Below are 19,608 nucleotides of genomic sequence, written 5' to 3'. Positions count from 1 at the left end.
AATCGGATACCTACATTTTTGCGAAAAGAACGTTTTTTTTTTTTGCTAACAATTAACATTGATTTCCCACAAATCAAATATTTTGAATAATTAACTTGTTATTAATTATAATCGAAACTTTATTTTTCGAAACGCTAAGTGAAGAAATAAAATTCAATCAATTTTTAGGAAACTTGGTGTTAAAAAATATTTATTTTATGCGTGTTTCGCTGATTTAACTGTTACTGAACTCTGTTTTTTTAATTCTGTTCCGCGTAAAGTCAATAATGTAAAGCTTATTTGCATATTACAAAGAGGCAAACGAAAAATACGACCATTACAAAAGATATTTTTAGCACTTATAGCGTTTTGAGTTTCCAGCCCGCAATTTGTCTTGTCAATCGTAAACGGCGGATAACGAGACTGATTCGCGATGCGTGCTGCAATGTGGCGACTGTCAAAATCGGACGTTTTCGTCGGGCCAGATGTGTAAAATGCATGCAAATTTGTATTGCGAAACGAGAGAAAGGTGAGAGGGGAGAGAGAGAAAAAGAGAGATGAAAAATAAATTGAGGCAAAGGAGCAGGAAGAGGCGCCAGCGCAGCTCGCCAAGGGAAGAAGCCGGGGTACCTTTCGCGGCCTGCTTCCTTCATGCTTGCCTCATCGAAAAACCGGTACTCAACGAGAGGCACGGATACGCAGTTGAACGTGAAAGGACAGCCGTCGGAAAAGTTAGCGGAATGGCCGTTTTCATTTACGCGAGTCGCAGATGACACCAATTGGGTTGAACAGGACGTGACGCCGGCACGTATCGACGATACAAGTGCAGGCTGCAATCGCGTGACGGCAACGAGTTTCCTCGTTCGCAGGTGACGCCAAGTTAGTTGCATATCACGAAGAACGGATAGCGTTTGGATGTACTTGGACTGAATATGACGATATGAAGGATGCATGCGAAGAGTATATCATTCGAAATAATTGTAGTATGCGATCTGAATACTCTTAATGATCTGAATAAATCACAGTCCGATGCAGACGGCATAATTAGCTGTAATTAACGTCAATAAGCGCGTTAACAAGATACTCATTGCGCGATAGCGGCGTGCCGTAGCATTGTTGGAAGGAGAGCGAACTGACACGTAGTATACTCCGCGTAGCGTAACACCGCGGTGAGAATTTATAGTCGCGGCCGATGTGGGGTGATCCGGACTAAACTGTGAAGATAAGGTCGCAATTAATTACAATTAAGTCTGAGTTGTATTTAGCTGTGCGAGAGGAGGGAATATCCAGAATATGGACGGACGCATTGTCATTCAAATTCGGCGCAGGCCGCGGGAGGTGTTTAACGACACGAAACGTCGTTCAGCGGCGCTGAACGAAGCAAGCTACGTAAATTAGGGAAGATAAGTGGCCGCGCAGAATGAAGAAGTTCGGACACGCAGAGGTCTTTTACCCTCTGCAGGAAGTATTTGATGCCCGGATAATTGAAGAGCCGCGTATCCCGTGTCCGTGCAAACCGCCTTCGACCGATTAACTAAGTTTTACCGATCCATATTCATGGATTCACAGGCGCCGCGAATAAAGAAGAAAAAAAAATAGTAAAGTAGTAACAATAATAATCAGCATCAAGTGCAAAGTGTGCCTCGATATTATTGAAATCTTTTGCACCAATCTAATAATTCAACGTTCGTTTTCAACGGCCTCTTATAAACAATGAACAACTTGGCGCAACAAGTATAAATAGAAAAGATGTGAATAATTCTTCGTTAACGCGATGTAAATCTCGCCGCTTCAATATTTTACGATAATTACGCGCTGTAATTGCCGCTCTGTCCGCGCGAGATTATCGCGAGCGAGCGTTTAGCGGATCGCAGGGCCGAAATTTTATTCGTACAACGTCCGGCGAGCGTAACATTAAGTATCACGTAGGAGACGTCGGCCAATAAAGTAGAACGTGCACACGAACAAATCGTTTAATCCAACTCGAGGCCGATCGAGGTAATGACGGCCATAAACTGCAACGCCGAACAGAGAGAGCTCCAAGGTTTCTGGTCCCAAACGGAATTGGGCTTGACAGGCGAAATGGGCTCGAAGTCCCGGGGCATGTATACCTGGTTCCCCGTCTCGGCCCCCTCGCTCCGTCACTCCGTCTCACGCGTCTTTCTCTCCTTTTCTCCTTTTCTCCTTTTCTCCTTCTCTCTCTCTCTCTCTCTCTCTCTCTCTCTCTCCTCTCCTCCCGGGCCCGCAACTTGGATGCCACAGGCACCGGGCATCTCAGATGGAGAATCCGGTTCCAGGAACCGAGCGTGTAAAACACCGGTTAAAGCCGTGCTTTCCAAGCCGGAATCGATGGGAAAACAATGGCCCGACTGGTCCTAAAGTGTCTGACAAATGTTCCACGCGTGTCGCGAGGTCCGCCGCTCGGGTCCGCGCCTCGAATTTTTCTTTTCCGCCTGCGCGAAACCCCGTGTCCCGCCCGTCAGCATCGGTAATTGTATCGCTGAAACGTTTCGGGATAAGAAACCCTGTTTGACGCAAACGTCGCGTTTGCGACATCGTGATGCAATCTTTGACTTCAGACGCAAGTAAAATAATAGTAAAAGTAAGACACAAGACCGTTCGACGGCGTATAATTTATATTTATATCGGGGAATGTGCACGCCGCGCAAACAGCTTCACATCCCCGGATCGATCAACGTAATTCGCATTCAGATAAAATCCTTCGAATGAAAGTCATTCGATATCCCCGGGCCTTTCTCGGCGAAAGATCGGCGATCGGCGGCGCTAATAAGTCACCGAGTCTCGGGCCGATATCTCCGGGGCGTTGTCTGCATTTGAATAACACGCGAGCGACACGATCCCTTTTCCACGGATGCGTGGCGCGAAACGGATAAATTCACCGGCCAGAAAACCAGGTGAAGAGGCGACCGGACCACCGAGCCGATCAGGTAACGACGCTCGTAAAGTCCAAATTAAAGTTGAATTAAGCGGCCGCGCCGGGATCTGTCGATCGATCGTTGTCGTCGCTCGCTATCGAACGCTCGGTTCCCTGGATCTCCTCCCGTTGTGTTCCTGTCGAGTTTCAGCTTCTCTCGTTCGCCTCGTTATACGACGCGCCGCGCTCTTTTCCCTCGTCCTCGTGATCGATCGATCGCGACCGGACACGTTGTCGATTAAACGAGTCACTCGCCATTTGCAAATTAAGCGTGTAAGACGAGCGAGCGTACGGCTGTCGTTATACATTGAGACATTCGATTTCACCGGAAATTAATCATTTAATTATTGGCAGCTGCGCATAATTATTTTGTATAACGTTGTTAAACGCCGATCCGCGATGTAATCTTGATTTGTCATTGATAACTATCACAATATTCAGGTTATAGAAACTCGCGTTATAAAAAAGATTTGGGTTTATCCAAATTCAATTATTTTAGTTATATGTTGAATTTTGATGGACGAAACTCGGATGGAGTAGAAGTGGAAAATCGAAGACGTGGGTAATTTTTGCAAAAGTTTCGTGCGATTTCTCGCTTACACAATCGTGTAAGCGAGAAATCACAATTCATCACAATCACGTATGATTGCACCGACTAGTCTAGTATTCTAACAAGTTCTCATCGAGAATGCATTTGTAATCGAAGGTATAAACGTTGCCGCGTTCATCGATTTGTTCAGAGTTCCTTCCCGGGTATTATCCCCGATCGTTTCTGTCATTCGGCTCGAGCGTTCGCGGAAGATGGGGTCAAACACCGCGGAATCTCAATACGAGAAATAATCTCGCGAGGTCAATCGGTTGGCGCGGATTCGATTCGTTGCGAAATCAGCGCGCGCACGTCAAGACTGTTATTAGTATAAGTAGAAGCGGGAGAATCCTGCAAAATCAATCGATGCTGTCGAGAAAATAGAATTACTCGATTGTTTCTTTTTTTAACTATTATAATTCAAAACGATGTCGATGAAACATCTCGAAAAACACAGACAAGTCATGCTTTACAACCGCAATTTAGATTTAAGTGAAACGTTTATCTAATTATTCGTCAACTAATTATTCTTAGAAATAAAAGGAAGAATTTTTCTACGGAATTAAATAAATTTTTCCACATAGCAGAAAGACACTTGACCGAAGAACGCAAGAAGGTGAGGCAAAAGTGGAAGAAGAAGAGAAGGACGAGGAGAAAAATGCAGAAATAGAAGGGGCGAGAGGAGAGGAGAAGGCGATGCGTGTGGGTTCAGCGCAGAAGTGTCGGGTTACCAATGAAATAGTGGTACCATTTTGTTTACATTATTGTTGGGGGTGTGCACTGGGGCCGGGTATGTATGTGTGCTGGACTATAAGGAGATGCGGACGATCCGGCACGGACGGTCGCGGACGCGTGTGTTACGCACACCCACTGCAACATCGTGTAGCGTGTCCGAGGTGAAGAATCACGATCAACGCAAAAATTATCCTTCGTTCTTGGACGCGGCTTCGGGGGAGAGTAGTTTCTTGATTGAACCGATCCCGCCGCCAAGATATTTTCCCAGCGTTTCGGTGCGAAAACAGATGGCCGACGAGGGTATCGAGTGCTCTACGTCTCGAACGGATGACACGTGTAAAACTACGTGCGGCTTTGTTCTTCTCCCGCTCGGCGAGGGGGGGAAAGATTAGATTATTTGAGTTTCATACTTGTCTTTCATCACTGCGTCTGATTATCCCGTCAACGTGTTTTCTTATTCGTATTTTCATGCTCGAAATGCTTCAAACATTTAAATATGCATCCTTGAAGGTATTCAAGCTTTTTTCCGTGACACTAGTTCTTGCAGAACTAGGCGAAAAATGTTATACAAATAAGCTATTTATTTATATAAATTATTTTAAGTGATTAATAATTAATGAAATGAAGAAAAACTTTGTTAGAGATTTTTCAAATAAACATATAATTTGGATATTTCAAATATTTATAATAAATGTGTATCTTGCGGTACTTGGCGCTGTTAATAACAGTACCGTTCAAAAGTGTTGATCGCGAAACTGATTATCAGCTCGATCGCTCTCGCTCGCTGAAAGAACACTTCCGTCAGCGAGGCAACCAGCATTGTCAGATTTTTTCGCGCCGGATAATTCGCCCGACCGAATACTTATTCGACTAGCATTACCGCCGCGGGAACAGAAGCGACGGCACTCGTAGAAATGCAAATTCCGGGAGGAAATCCAGAGTGGCGGTATCGCTGGGAAGAGCCGGCGAGGCCGTGGAAGGAGGCAAGAAGAGGGAGCGAGAGAGTCGGAGAGGTTACCTGGGCAAACATGTGGTTACCGGGCCGAGGTTGGCCCAGGTTATGATAGGTTCGCGTGGTTGGCCCACATTAGACAGATCCACGGATCGAGATCTCGAATCGTAGAAACCCCCCCCCCTTCGTCCTTCCCCGCCCTCGACGGAGATGGTACTCGGTTATTAGACGTTACGCGCGGCGGTATCTCAACGCGCGGGGGCCCCACTTCGTCGCCCCTCGTCTTCGTCTGCCGCCACGGACTCACAATCCACGGCGCGACCTCGATGGTCCCCCCGATCGGCGACCTATCGATGGTATATTCCTCGCACGGACCAGGGAATCGTGCGGCAAAATCGTGTAATTCCGCTTCTCGGCTCAATTCTACGATTCCTCGTCGTGGCGCAAATCAGACGTAGAAAATCGCGGGACACTTATACACGTCGTGGAGCTCGTCTTCCGGATCGAGACGGTTCTCAGGTATGAGATCGAGTATCTGACTCCGTGAGAGTGTCTCCCGATATTATCTCGGGTAATCATTGACAGATCGACTATTCGTTTGATGGATATCTCGGCCCATGCGCTTTGTTTGATTCAACGCGTAGATTGTATCGGTCTTTTAAAATTTATAAGTGTACCTCTTTTTTCTTTTATATATATTTTTTCAAGTTTTTCTAGAGATAAACATCTCTATTTTTTAGAGAAGAAGATATATTTTCTTTTTATGTATATTTTAACTTTCTGATATATATATTCTCAATTTTTTAACATTAAAAAGCTTTGACAATTGTGCTTCAAGTTAAAGGCGCGTTTAATAAAAATTAATTGATTAATAAATTTTTCGAGACCATAATTCAGTGAAACTCCTCGCGCTGCTAGATACGCACCGGATATGTATGAAACTATGAAAGGGTCCATTCAGAGCGGCAATCACGCGGCGAGTTTCGCGGGTCATTTACACCGAGGTCCTCCGATCGACACGATTCACTTTATTCGATCGCTGGCAGGCTCGCGCGAGCTCGGGCACACCTCGAGTGCTCGCTCGCCGATCAGACGGGTTGTGAACTGCCATAAAAACCCGCGCACCCGGTTGACGACTAGAGAACGCAGCACCGGATGACGTTTTCTCTTCGCACCGTGACTGAGAATATAAATGGAACCGAACGATTGATTATTTCACAATCGGCACGCACCGATGCTTAACGATGCCCGCGCTTACACGGCGTAATCCTTTCATCAAACACAAATTTTGGTCAATAAAAACTGTTTCAGCCACGAATAGATATATATTTATCTCTCAAATAAACCGGGGAATCCGTAAATATAGGGATAATTCGCCGAATTTAAGAGTCATCTATTTACCACCTTAATTTAAAGTGTTTTTCTTGACGCCACTCATTTTAATTCGGGTTTAATTTTGAAAATTTCGGGTTTGGTCCTGCCGGCGAGTAATACGCGCATCGAGCCGCCTTTCCTTCTCTCTCTCTTTCTCTCAACCTTATTCTCTCCTCTCCAACTGCTGAATCCGAGCGCGTCAATGTATCCGATCGCATTCGAGTGTGCGTGCGCGAACCCGTGGCTACGAGCCCCACCGTAATTACGCGGGGCGACTATTCATTAAACTGATTACACCTTATTCCTTCTGCACTCCTCGCCTTCTCCCCCTCCCCCTCGTTAACTCCCCGCGCGCCGCAGACTCCTCTCTCGCCGCCGAGAGGAGTCGAGAAGCGCCGTTTTCGTTTCCCGCTGCTGGATGCAGAGCTCGGCGGCGCTTCATCTCGCCGCGCGAACTCGACCGCACTCCCTAACCGCGCCGTGTTCGTATTATGCGTGTTGGTGCTGCTTACAGAGTATTGCATATTACAGGCATTGCACGGCGCTGACAGGAATGCAAACAGGCACGTTGTTAGGGTGGATTTTTGCGTTGCGCCTATCGCTCCTAAACGATTGTCTGCACGAGCAGCTTGCTGGCTCGCGAACCCGCTAACATTTCAGATTTCTCGCTGTAATTTATGTCCGTGTTTACGTTCGCGTATGCATGTGTGTGTGTGTGTGTGTGTATGCGTCTGTGGAACACGGGGGGAGTAACTTAGCTGTTTCGCGGCAGCGACGGGCTTAATCGATCGATGCGATCGTGCATCGCCGTGAGGAGTCTCAAGGCGCGATTTCGCACAGGCACGGATTCCGAACTGGAACTCCTTCAAGCGTCACTTCACAACCGCCGAGGCTAAAGTGAAATTACTTGTTCTATCGGAGGCGGATAAGACCATTCGCAAGGATCGCTGAGCTCGGAGCGACGAATTATGTCACCTGGCATTATGTTGTCTAGCTACCATTAGTCCTTTTCACCGTGCGAGTTAATACGATTTTCAATGTTGTATTAAGGAATACCCGATCCGCTGTAATACGCGCGTTCGCGTGATTCATTATGAATATCGCGCGATCGCGAGTGGGCATTTGTCAATCGCGCGTTATCGATAACGGGTTGCATTTACGCGGTGCGTTACGCGAGCGTAACTATTATTACGGCGACGTTTGCGATATCGCTTTGCCCCCCCGTGAACAGACAGACAATCGACCGAGGAAGGGAGGAGGGGCGAGAGGGAGAGGACGATGAAAATATTCGCGCGCGCGTGATTTCCTCAAGGATTAATACGCGTATTACGACGCGGGTGTGGAAGTAGCGGCGCTCCACGTATACGCACGGCGCACACACGCGAACACGCTACCTCGCTGTCCTAGAAGATATACTCGCCGCCATTAACATTATTATGTGCGCCCGGACTCGTCAGTGGGGATAAGTGAACGCGCGCGGCTTATTAAATTGCTGGTGTAACATTACGATTTACAGGGCAATAAGAGAGTTATCCGACCGGCGGGAGGGGGAGGGGAGAGGGGCTCGCGATGTACGTTCGCGCTAATTCCGCGGCTTTTCGCCGCGCGACGCATTTCACGCGACACCGCCGGGGCCACCGGCTGGATCTTTTTTCGCCATTTTTTCTCTTCCTCTTTCTTTCTTCTAAACAATTATATGCGCGTTAGCGTTTTATAACCGTCGAGATTTACGGTACACGGCATCAAACGCGAGATCGCACGGCTGCGACACGATAAATTGGAATCGCGTGCTTCACGAGGGACGTGGGGCAAATCTGCGGGATCTACGGCACTAAGTCGGGCGTTTTATCTCGTTCAAGTGTGATAAGGATGCAGAACTGAGAACTCTCCGTCAAGCGTAAATTTATCGCGAGTTGGTGTAATTGAAAAATTAAGCATCAAATAAACAATTAAATTAAATTAAACATTAATAGCAAATACGAAATTGGAATAATAACAACACTAACACCGCGCAGTAATGCAATTAATTATCATAATTAATTACAGATCAGATTAATTTTGAAGTGACAAGTACGACGTTGAATTCTCGCCGTGAAAATTTAATCAAGCTGGGGAGAATTTGAAAAAGTTAAAGATTCCGCAAACAAAAATGCTTGAGCCAGAGCTCCTAACAGAAATAAAACTGCAAGAACGTCGACACGCTGTATCCTGGACGTTCAGCTTACAACCGGACGAGGATGCATTTTCGAGGGGCGCGCCGAAACGCCACGCGAAGGAAACGCGCGACGTGGCCGCGGGTAGAAGGAACGAGGAAGGATGGAGGGGGGAGGGAGGCGGAATAAAAGGGGCAAAAGGACTCCGTGGGGCCGTAGGGCCCCGGAGGTTGCAGTGACTGCGCGAGAGCTGCTCGTCTAAAAGGAGTCCTAGGCGGGTTATCGCTCGGTAGAGGCCCAACAACGTAGCAATTATCAGCCATTCCTCGCAAATAGCTGATGGTTAGTGATAATTATCTGCCGAGAACGCCACGCCATTGGGCCCAGCATCGCGTACGGCCGATCTATATACCGGGTGCCTAGAGCGAAACTCTCGTCTCGTCTCGCGCTCTCTTTCTCTCTCTCTCTCTCTCTCTCTCTCTCTCTCTCTCTCTCGCGCGCGCGTCCGTTCTCTCTCCTCCTTTTGTCTCTCCCTCTCTTTCCCGCGATCCCTTCATCTCGCTCCCGCTCGGTCCCGGCCATTTCACCTTCTCCTTTCGTCCCGTTGTCCCGACCGTCTCACTCGAAATTGGCAGTAACGTTATGATAATTCCCGTTCTTCGACCGCGGATAAGATCGTTCCGTGGAATTCGTATTTCTTTCGAATCGATCCGGATGTTGCATTAACCGCGAGTTAGCGTAATTTGTATAATTCCCCCGCGAATAATTATGAATGTTAAATGTAAATTTCGCGCGGTCGTTAACGATAGCACGCGTATGGACTTCCGACGATTTTCCGCCTGTCAAACAGCAAACGGCATTGAATATTTCTATTTTCTCCGTCCGCCACCGTATTAGCTATTATCGTTGTACGATAATTTAATCTTTATTTGGATTGAAATGGCCATCGTTCGCGCGTGAACGAGCAAGAAGAGTGCGTAAACGGACGCATTTGCATCCGCGATCGACGTCGCAGCGAGTTCGCCGGATAAAACGGGACACCCGGTCGTTGCCACGGCAAATAAACGACGGATATGTGCGGGCAACAGTGTGTTAAGTACTGGTATTAGGGTAATAAGCGTGCAAAGAGAGCTCTCGGCCTATCGGCGTCGAGATGCACCACAAGTAGGTGCGCGCCTCCACCTACGGCTGAAATTTTCTCTCTCTCCTTTTTCCCTCTTTTTCGTCCTCTCTCTTTTCCCCCTTCTCTCTCTCTCTCTCTCTCGCTCCGCTCTGATCCTGCATCCTCGTCCCGCGCTCATGCACGAATGTATTTCTACCGTATCTCGTTCACCGGTTTCGCGAGCTCGCCGGGAAAATTCTTCGAATGCGCGCGTTTAACGGAGGGTAAAGATCGACGAATGGCAGAGTAGCTGCATGCGAGTTATGCGCACTCGATAATTCGCGCTAGAATGTGGGAACTTTTCGAGAGCGTGACTCCGCGCGATCTATCGAGGCTGCCGAGTGGAGAAGTTACCCCTACTTATCGAATAAAACGTCGAGCGAAATTGGCGAGATGTTTTCTTAACATCAAAGTAATACGGGCTTGAATATGCCTTATTATTTAACAATAAAGATAAGTGGAACAACAACATTAAATATTTATCAACAATTAAAGTGCGTAATTAATGTATCTCAATTTTAGTTTATACGTTTACTCGCATCACAGTCGGTTCGATTCGAGTCTCACGTGTGGTTAGAGCCTTAAGATTTCGAGAGACGCTCTTGGTCGAGCGGCCGGCAGCGGATAGCATCTGAGGAACCAAATTGTTTCGGATTGTTAGTTAATTGGCCGCTTGTTTTGGTCCTGCACTTCGCGCGAAACGAAACCGAGAAGAAGATAAAGAGCTGAGGGAGAGCGAAGGGAAGAGCAAACGGGATAAAGAGAGAAGAGAGAGAGAGAGAGACAGAGGGAACGGGCGCGGGTGGATACCGCTGGATGCCGTCTGTAAATGCTGCCTCCACAGCCTCGCCCACCAACCCCGTGTCTAACCAATAATCGAAGCTCGATAGCGATGCAACCTCGCGTTATCCAATCGTGGACCTCGTTGCCACGCAATTGACAAGCACGTACCCAGGCGTCAGGGGGGGAATTCCCCGGGTGTGTCCGCGTTCCTGGCGGCGTGCAGCCGAACTGAAATTCTCCGGCAGTGTGCAAAAATCGAAACGACACCCACGCGCACGCATAAATCTTCGGTAAACACCGCCGTTTGTTGTACCGCTGTGAAAAATAATGCCGCCACGATGAGCCGCGACGTCGGGACTTTCGCGGGTCTCGCGGAAAATCCGAATAGTTTTTCGCGAGACTTTCCCGTTCGGCTCGAGTTGTATTAATATTCAAGCGCGGATCTGCGTCTACAATTAGTAACAGCATAGTAGTCGATCAGATATCCGCAGGAAGTATGTAAGAAATTTGTTACACTGATTAATTATCGAAAGCGAGAGAGAAAAGATGTTATTATCGATAATAACGACTGGCCGAGTCGCGCGTTAGCGTCCTAGAATGAAACTTCCATCAAACGCGTGTTAGATATTAGATATCAGACATTAGATATTAATACTCGCATAAAGATTGCATTTACAGTCAATCATTGCGGGATCATTGCGAATCTAGAACTGCACGCCGGTTCGCGGCCTGCCTATTGGAATTCAGCGTCTCGCATAAACACCTGTGCAATTAGAGTCTGAGCGATTAAGAACTTCCAGCGCCGTTATCAAGACATATCAAGTGATCTGTGTAATTACCGCGGAAATGTTGCTTCGATATGTAGCTATCGCCTCGTGCAATCTCTCTCTCTCTCTCTCTCTCTCTGTCTCTCTCTCTCTCTCTCTTTCTCGTTTTCTTTCGTTCTTTCCTTTCTCCCATCGGCCGACAAGTATTAAATATCCACAAAATCGCGTTATCGCCGCAGCAATCGCTATTTTCACAGCGCAATCCGGGGTGGGTTAAACTGCCCCGTTAATCGACCCAGAAACGGGCGTTTCGCCCGTCGCGGCGCGCTCCTAGCCTTTGTAACACTCGAATGCACCTGTAATTTCCTGTAAAAGAAACCCAAGTACGATGCAGAATTGTAGATTACGTGCCAACCAATCGCGGCCGGTCGCGGATCGTATGCGCCGAAGATTAAGTGCACCGCAACGAGTGCAAGGTGCAGCCCCACCCCTCGCTCATGCACTCATCGGTGCGTTATATCGCGACTGCGCTCCACGCTAATTGCGCCAATCCCGTCATTTTTCACGGACACGCCGTTCGCGTGCTCGTTATTTAAGACCCGGGGAGAAAACGCGCAAGACGACCGTCGACTGTGGCTTCCTGGTCGCGTTTATGCGATTCTAGATTTAATCGCGCGATCAAGATATAGATGTGGTTCGCGCATCGCCAGTGGAGCGTTGCGTTCACCCGCCCGGATCATCGCTGTCGCGATGCTTTTGTCGGCGTGTATGCGTTTCTAATGCGAGCTACGTCACTGCCGTTGATGCCGAAACGCGGCGGAATCATCGATTAAATAGCGATGCGCTGATTAATTGGCGCGTGCGACACGCGGCAAATTAAGCGCATAGGCGCGACGCGTCGGTGCATTCGCACCGTTCGCATTCGCCGCGACTGTTTTATTTCGCGTACGAGCTTCGTCGCGCATCATTGATCGCGCGGCGACGCATTATTCAGCAGTATCCAGCTGCGTTCGGCGCACTGCCGACCTGCAATCAATTTATACCGACCTAATTGCCGCTAAATAATGAATCGGGACCCGGTCGCGCGCGTTATTAATGGCGCGATTACCGGTATATCTAATTTCCGGAACTCGGTCGAGCGCGTTCACGCATGTTGCTCTTATTCGTTATACACCGTTTTTCGCAAATCTGATACCGGTTTCGCAATCGTCCGGGAGTGACTTTGTTTTTCTCAGTCTTACGCGATTCAATTTCGCGGATTTAATATCTTTCACAAAAATTCTGCAAATATTTGTCAAAAGACAAACAATAACATTATTTGTTGCTTGTTCCTTGATTTTTCACATTAAATTTAAGAAATTTTCAGATGTTAAAAAAATTTATGTATCATTGTTTCGAAAGAAATTAATATGTATCTGCTGCAACTTTATTTGCGTCAATGTTTCATATTTTATCTAATTTCACTCAAATTCCTGCGTTGTAAAACGCGAATCCGGATCGCGATGCATCAGCTGCTCGACTGAATCCGCGGAACGTAGATCGATAAGTCGCGATCGAAAACATACGTTACATTCACTATTGCACGTACGCACAGAAATAAAAATACATAATTATCGTGGCGAATGCGTTCGTATCCTCGAAGGCGACGCACGTAGCAGATAAAACGCGTTTAAGAACGACCGATAAAATCAATTGACGACGAGTTAACTCGCGTATCTTCTGCAATCGGCTCACTCGATCCCCTTCGACTGTCTCAAATGCACCCTGTTTTTAGCATTCGCGAGGGCCGCGCAACCGTCAAAATCGCGCCGGAGAAAGAGAGACGCGGGACAATCATTATCGTTCGGAGCAGATCGATGGGCGTAAGGCGGAGTGCCGATAATTTATAACAGCTTGTCTTACACGTGTCCACCGGTGTAACGGTGAGATAACGAGGCGACTCGCCGTAATTGTCCTTTGTCTAATTACAGTCGCCAGGTCGGCTGACTAATTGTTTCATCGAGCGAAAATAATGGGCCGGCGTCACGCGCGATGCAACATTTCTACCGCTTAAGCGGCGCCCACAACGTACCGTGCTATGAGAAAATCGATCACTTTCGGATCTAGGATTTAAACAATCTATCTAAAGATCTAAAGAATCTGAAAATCTAGGATCTGATCTTGCACGCGTAAAAAGTGGCGTACGTTGTACAATAGATTAGATTGTAATAAAATGTTTTGTGCGACGGAACTTTTTATATTCTCCAATGGCGAAAATAGAACAAAGTATATCGAAGTGAGATCGCAATACATTTTAACGTAACGCTCTTCAATCGACGCTTGCAACTCAACGGAAAAATTCCGCGTTTCTTCGCCTCGCGATTTCGCCCCCGGCGAAATATGGATTTCCACTTGCGTTCGCGAAAGGGCGCCGCTTTTTACGAGCAATAACCGCGAACGAGCGCGCTGCTCGCGATTGGCCGGGATTGTTGACTTAACCGTCGAGCGCGATTTTAGCCGACGAAACTGCCTCGGAGACGGTTAAGTGTCCGGAGTTACGAGCGAGAGTTCTCTTTTCTCTCTCTCTCTCTCCGCCCTTTCCCGCTTCTTCGTCATCTTCCTTTTCGTCCTCGCCTGTCCGTTCATTCCACCGCGCCGTCTCTCTCGCGCTCGTTCGCACCCCGCTGTATCGATCTTTCGCACGCACCCGCCCGTCCCTCCGCTACATCGATCTTCAGCGCTCTCTCTCTCTCTCTCTCTCCCGTCTACCTCGTCCTCGACGCGCTTTTTTCGCCGCACTCCCTCGCTCCCCCCCGGCTCCTTCTCTTTCTGGTAGTCATTACCTCCTTATTACTAGTTATCTCGTTACGTGCTATCCGTCCGCTCCGATGGTCGATCCTCTTACGGGCCAATCGGGCGCACGCAAGCGTGCTGACGCGCACTTTTTAGCGGCGAATGGGCGCAGCGAGTTACGTTAATCGCGCGCAAGAGCCGCGCGTTCTTGAGAATGTTTGATTTACTCGTTAATACGCCAGGTGGTCGTGATTTCCGATTTGTTTTATTTAATAATTACAGCGTAGGTTGTAGTTATTTGCGCGTTTAAAGTATGTCCAAAGCGTTGAAGACGCGTAAAACATGCCATCTCATATCGGAAAACAGCTTCGAATCATGTATCATTATTTTTTCACGAGTTTCTTTCGCGCATTTAATTGGAGGCTTATCAAAGGACTTCAGTTTGCAGAATGCTAAAAATGATATTTCTCCTTCCTAAATTTTAATTCACCGTGTCGTTTCAGCGACTTCGAAGTCGCGATTGTTATCTCTCGTTCCGTCGACTTGTCCACGTAGCTATAAATAGTTAACTAATTACTGTCATTTGTTACACTTCCTCGTAACAACTCTCGATTTTCCGCCCACCCTCGCGCGCGTTTCACTTCCTTTTATACGTCGAAACACGATCCCGCTTATTCAGCGGATGCTGAACGGAAAAATCCTTATCGATGTCTATCTCCGACTCCGAACCGGTCGACGAATTAGATCGATGGACTCGTAGATCCCGGGAGCGCAGCATACACACATATCGGAATGCACCTGCGATATCTAACGTTTCTCGGTTGGGAATCTCTTTATTCCCCATGTCGTACATATACACATATCGCGCGCAGGCACGACCACATAAACACGCAGAGTAAACCGTGGAGCGAGTACGGCCGTCAGTGATAATGTTGATGAATCGGCTCGCTTACACCCGCCTGCGTATCTGGATTTACACACCGTGTGTGTACCGAGAGTATAGACGGGCGCTATATAGCGAGGCATTAATGCTTGCCGCGGATCGTGCGTGACTATGGTGTGTTGGTAGCACGCGTGCACACACGATCGCTCTCTCTCTCTCTCCTCTCGGCTGAGCCCGCACGAACGCTCGCGCGAGCGATTTCGATGCGTACCGAAGCTGGGGCTTAAGGCCGCTTTCACGCCGATCAAGATGGGACTGCGTCTGAATTGTTAATAGGCAAATATTTCTTGTCTAGAAAAATCTTCACGCGGAACGAGCGGTTGTGAAGAAAATGCTACAAAAAGAGTTTAGGTATCGAGTTTTTATGCCGAGCAAAAAAAGCAACAAAAAATATTAGTAAAAAAAAAATCGTACAAATTAATAAAAAAATAATCTCGATTGAGATATTTATAATTATATATTCGAGATTTTTAGTGCCTCTCATAAAAAATATGTATTTAAATCAGCACCACAAAGCTACGCGGAATAAATTGTAAATCAAAGTCAGTGCGTAAAAGTTTTTCTTTAAAACAACGTTTCGCCGTTTACGATGTATCTGTTTAGCATATCACGGCTCGCAAATCGGTGTGAAATGAGCCTAAGGCACTTCCACGGCGCGCACGTACTCGCTCGCGTATATGCGTGGCTCCTTGCGCTCGCGCGAGCGTGTAGATGACCGGTGAGCGATCACTTTCCTCTCCACCCACCCGGGGTCTGACAACATAATCATTGGTTTAACTTCCACTAAACCATAGTTAAGCGGGCATTGCGGTTGGAGTACCTAAAATGTGTGTTTAACGGGCACGGACCTGTCCGCCGCCGCCGCCGCCGCCGCCGTCCCTCGTCCCGCGCTGTTCCTCCCGCGCCGCCGTATTATGCGAATCGTGGTGCGGTTTCCCTCGGCTCTCGATCCCGGGATAAGTTATCGGGATAAGTGGCTCGCTTAAGGTGGATCGCGCTTTCATAGATCCAGTTTAACTACTGCCGTTTCGCGGACGTTTTCTGTACGCAGAGTGCGTACGTGCGTGCGAATCATTTCAGGCTTCGAAGGAATAAATTTGAATAAAGCAGGCACTGCGGCGATTACTTTACGGCGCTATAAATGCTCGATGAATCATGTCGTTTTTGTAACTGAACGCAGTTACGCAAGAAGCGATTACACACGGTTTTTTAGATTTTTTTTAGTTTTTTTTTTCAACGTTGCTAGACAAGATAATATATTCTCGAACGATTGGCTGAACGATAACATTTCAGAGTTCGTCGCTTAATTATGTTCAATTTGTAATATTTTAGTTGAGGAAGAGTCACACTTTCAGCGTGGCGCGTTAATCTTTTCAGTGTCAGATCGGAGGCGCAATTATAAATTTCATATTTTGCGTAATGGAATTCTGCACATTTATCTCCAAATTTCTCGGTGGACACACCACAAGTGTACACGCTTCAAAATTATTACTCGCGAAAGGAAGTTTCGAAAAACTGAAAGATTCAAGCTGTGCACACACGAAACAAAAAGATTCAATCATTAATTAATGAGTGATGTTTCTTATCATATCTTGTCTTCCAGCTGTGACAACAGTTCTGTTAAACTTCTACCGATTCAATGTTAGCCGCGCGCAACACCCCTATACGTTAGCTGGAAGATACGTTAACTGGAGTCCGAAAGCGGTTAGAAAATTGTTGGGTAGAAAGTTTGGGCCCGGAAACCCTCGATGCAAGGACAACGTGTCGTCACACGTGAAAAGAATGAACACGTAATGGGTGCCTGCGGAAAGAGCGAGGTTAGACGAAACGAGTGAACGGGGGAGGGGGCAGAGCAGGTCCCATAAAAACGACGCCAGTAAATTACACGACGTTACGGGGAAATTGATCGTCTAATTATGCTAGAGTACTCGCGGTAGCTAAACAAGCAATTTGCTCGCCGACCAATGCACGGCCGTTCGCCGATTAGGATTCAGGCCGTGTTGCGACGTGCTCAATTTCGTCGGGTCCCCCGGCAGTCCCCTCGCCCCGCGTTCGTCCCCTTACGTGGCGTGTACGCTCGCGGTCTTTACACTGTTGATAATGATGACCGGTGCCAAAAATCAACTGTTAAATATTAATGGACCGATTAGATTAATAAAAGTCCGTTGTGAGAGAAGAGAGAAAGAGAGAGAGAGAGAGAGAGAGATGATTTTGTGACGTTTGTGCGCGCGCCCGGTCTTTCGCGGTTGCACCTCATAAATAAAACATGAGTATTTTGCGGCTCGAAATCTTAGGACACATCGGCGTCACTATAATGACGAATTCGTTTGCGTAGCGCGCGAGTGCGCGCAGTTATTTAATGCCACGACAGCGAATTAAACAACGTCGGGAGATCTGACTTTAAAATATTATTCTATAAATCTCGGACGTTATAAAAATAAATATTTTTACTCGCATGAAGGACGACTGAAATTTATAATAAATCTGAATTTCTACTTACATATCGTGCGTGACGTTGAATATTCAGTAGCGCAATTTGCGGCTAATCGCGAATCGCGATTGAGAACCGCAAGGTTTGCGATTATACACGCACATGCACAATCGTAGATACGATTGATAATTGCGGAGACCGCCTAAGCCCGATCGATACGTATGTGCGGAATGCTATTGAATGATCTCGCGGTACACCGCGAAATAATCTTGGACGCAATGTCGCGTGCACACGGACGCACGCGACGCGATGTCCGTGTATTAAGCTCCCCGGTAAGTCGTATACGGGTTCACGGATACGTGTGTACACAGCACAGGTTACTCTACGCAGTGCCTGAGGCTTGATAGAGCCGTCATGTGCCTCCGTGTAATCAGTGGCTCTCAATTGATGCACTATCCACGAATATCCTTAGACCGCGGCTTTCCGTTTAATCCTGACGGAAGCGCAATGCAGATTCATGAAATATTGAAGAGAAATTTTTCATTTAAAATCAAAACTGTTGCAATAAATTATTTAAACCCGACATATAATGATGAAAAAAAACAAAAAATTTTTATAAATATGTCACTAAAGTGCAAAAATAAATATAGTAATAAAATTATTCAAAACAAAAGCTTCAGTTTTTTTTAGAATTTTTAAAATAACTTAATAGAAAAAAGTGCATTGTATAATGTTTGTATAAAAATGTGAATTTTTTCAAGCACAAAATTTGTTAAAAAAACATTAAAAAATAATCGCTTAATTTTTCTTGTTACGAGTTTCGCGAAATAACGCGGAAAAAAAAACAATAACAAAATTAAGGTTCAATGTTGTAATATCTTTTTAAGATAATTCTCGCGCGCACAGTGTGCTCATCGAATCATGATAACGCAACATGTGCAAAATTTCCGCACGTGTTCCTCTCGCGCAAATATATGTACATACATATTTGCAAATACTTATCGCCGTATTATCTCGCACGGCTGCATTCTTTTTTTCGCCGTTCTTCTCTCCACTTTCTCTCTCACTCTCTCCAGCCGCAGTCGTGAGGCCGAATTCTTGGATCCGACGGGTGGAGAACTTTATTAAAGCTCGATCCGCCATCGAGATATCGGATTCCTTGAACCAAGAGAAAGAGGGAAACGGAGCATTCGGCCGGCTAATGCCACGGAGATGTAACGCGGATAATCCCGCTTTATTAATTAGCCGCTCTAATCTTCCTGGAACTTGTTCCGTGATAACGAGTCGACGACGTATCACGTTTCTCGCGCGTATATCTGCAAAAATAATCGGTGGCTGACTTTATGTACCCCCCGGTCATTCCCGCGCGCTCTCATGCGAATGTATAAATATGCGGCGGCGCGCGCATAAATAACTCGGAAATGCACGAAAAACAATCTAGGATGCAACGTCTCTGTGACTTAACATCGCGCGTGTGAATAAAGTCGGCGTGTTTATTACGTTGTCGGGGGATTTCGTCGCTGATACGGATAGTAGATACGTGCAATGATGCATAATGAACAGTCGCCGATTTATATGCTTGATCAAGAAATGAGTACCAGCTGTGGTCCGATGCTATTTCCATCAAGATGAGAGACAGAATCGGGTTTGATCAGAATTAATATTATCATTATCCACGATATGTGATCGCACATTACTGACTTTGTCGCTGCCTACGCTATATATCGTACTTACGTGACTTTGCTTTTTATTTCGATTACTACTGCTCTATGACAGAAATAGCTCCGGTTTAATCGGTTTCTCAAAAGCTGCATAAAAATTGAGAATAATTATCGCCGTAATTTGCTAGCAATGCGCGATGCGTTGTGTTTAGAAGATTAAAAAATCTCCAAAAATTGTTTTCGATGTTATATATTTATATATATATATTCTACATTTTTATTAATGCTATATGGGGAGTTGAATACCAAGCTTTACTCATGTTCCAGCAGTTTACGGTGGCCCCTTTTACAAGCTACTCCATTGATATATCAATC

General features: G+C 46.6%; 1 long non-coding RNA gene across 2 annotated transcripts in view; it reads right to left on the bottom strand.

Moving 5' to 3' along the window:
• LOC105672584 (uncharacterized) overlaps positions 1–19,608 on the bottom strand; it is a 176,994-nt gene that overhangs the window by 59,289 nt on the left and 98,097 nt on the right. The window lies entirely within an intron of this gene.

This window comes from Linepithema humile, chromosome 4, assembly GCF_040581485.1.
Source record: "Linepithema humile isolate Giens D197 chromosome 4, Lhum_UNIL_v1.0, whole genome shotgun sequence".
In the NCBI taxonomy this organism is placed as follows: domain Eukaryota; kingdom Metazoa; phylum Arthropoda; class Insecta; order Hymenoptera; family Formicidae; genus Linepithema; species Linepithema humile.
Note: the sequence above shows the minus strand (reverse complement) of the source record. Positions and strands in the feature narration are given on the sequence as shown.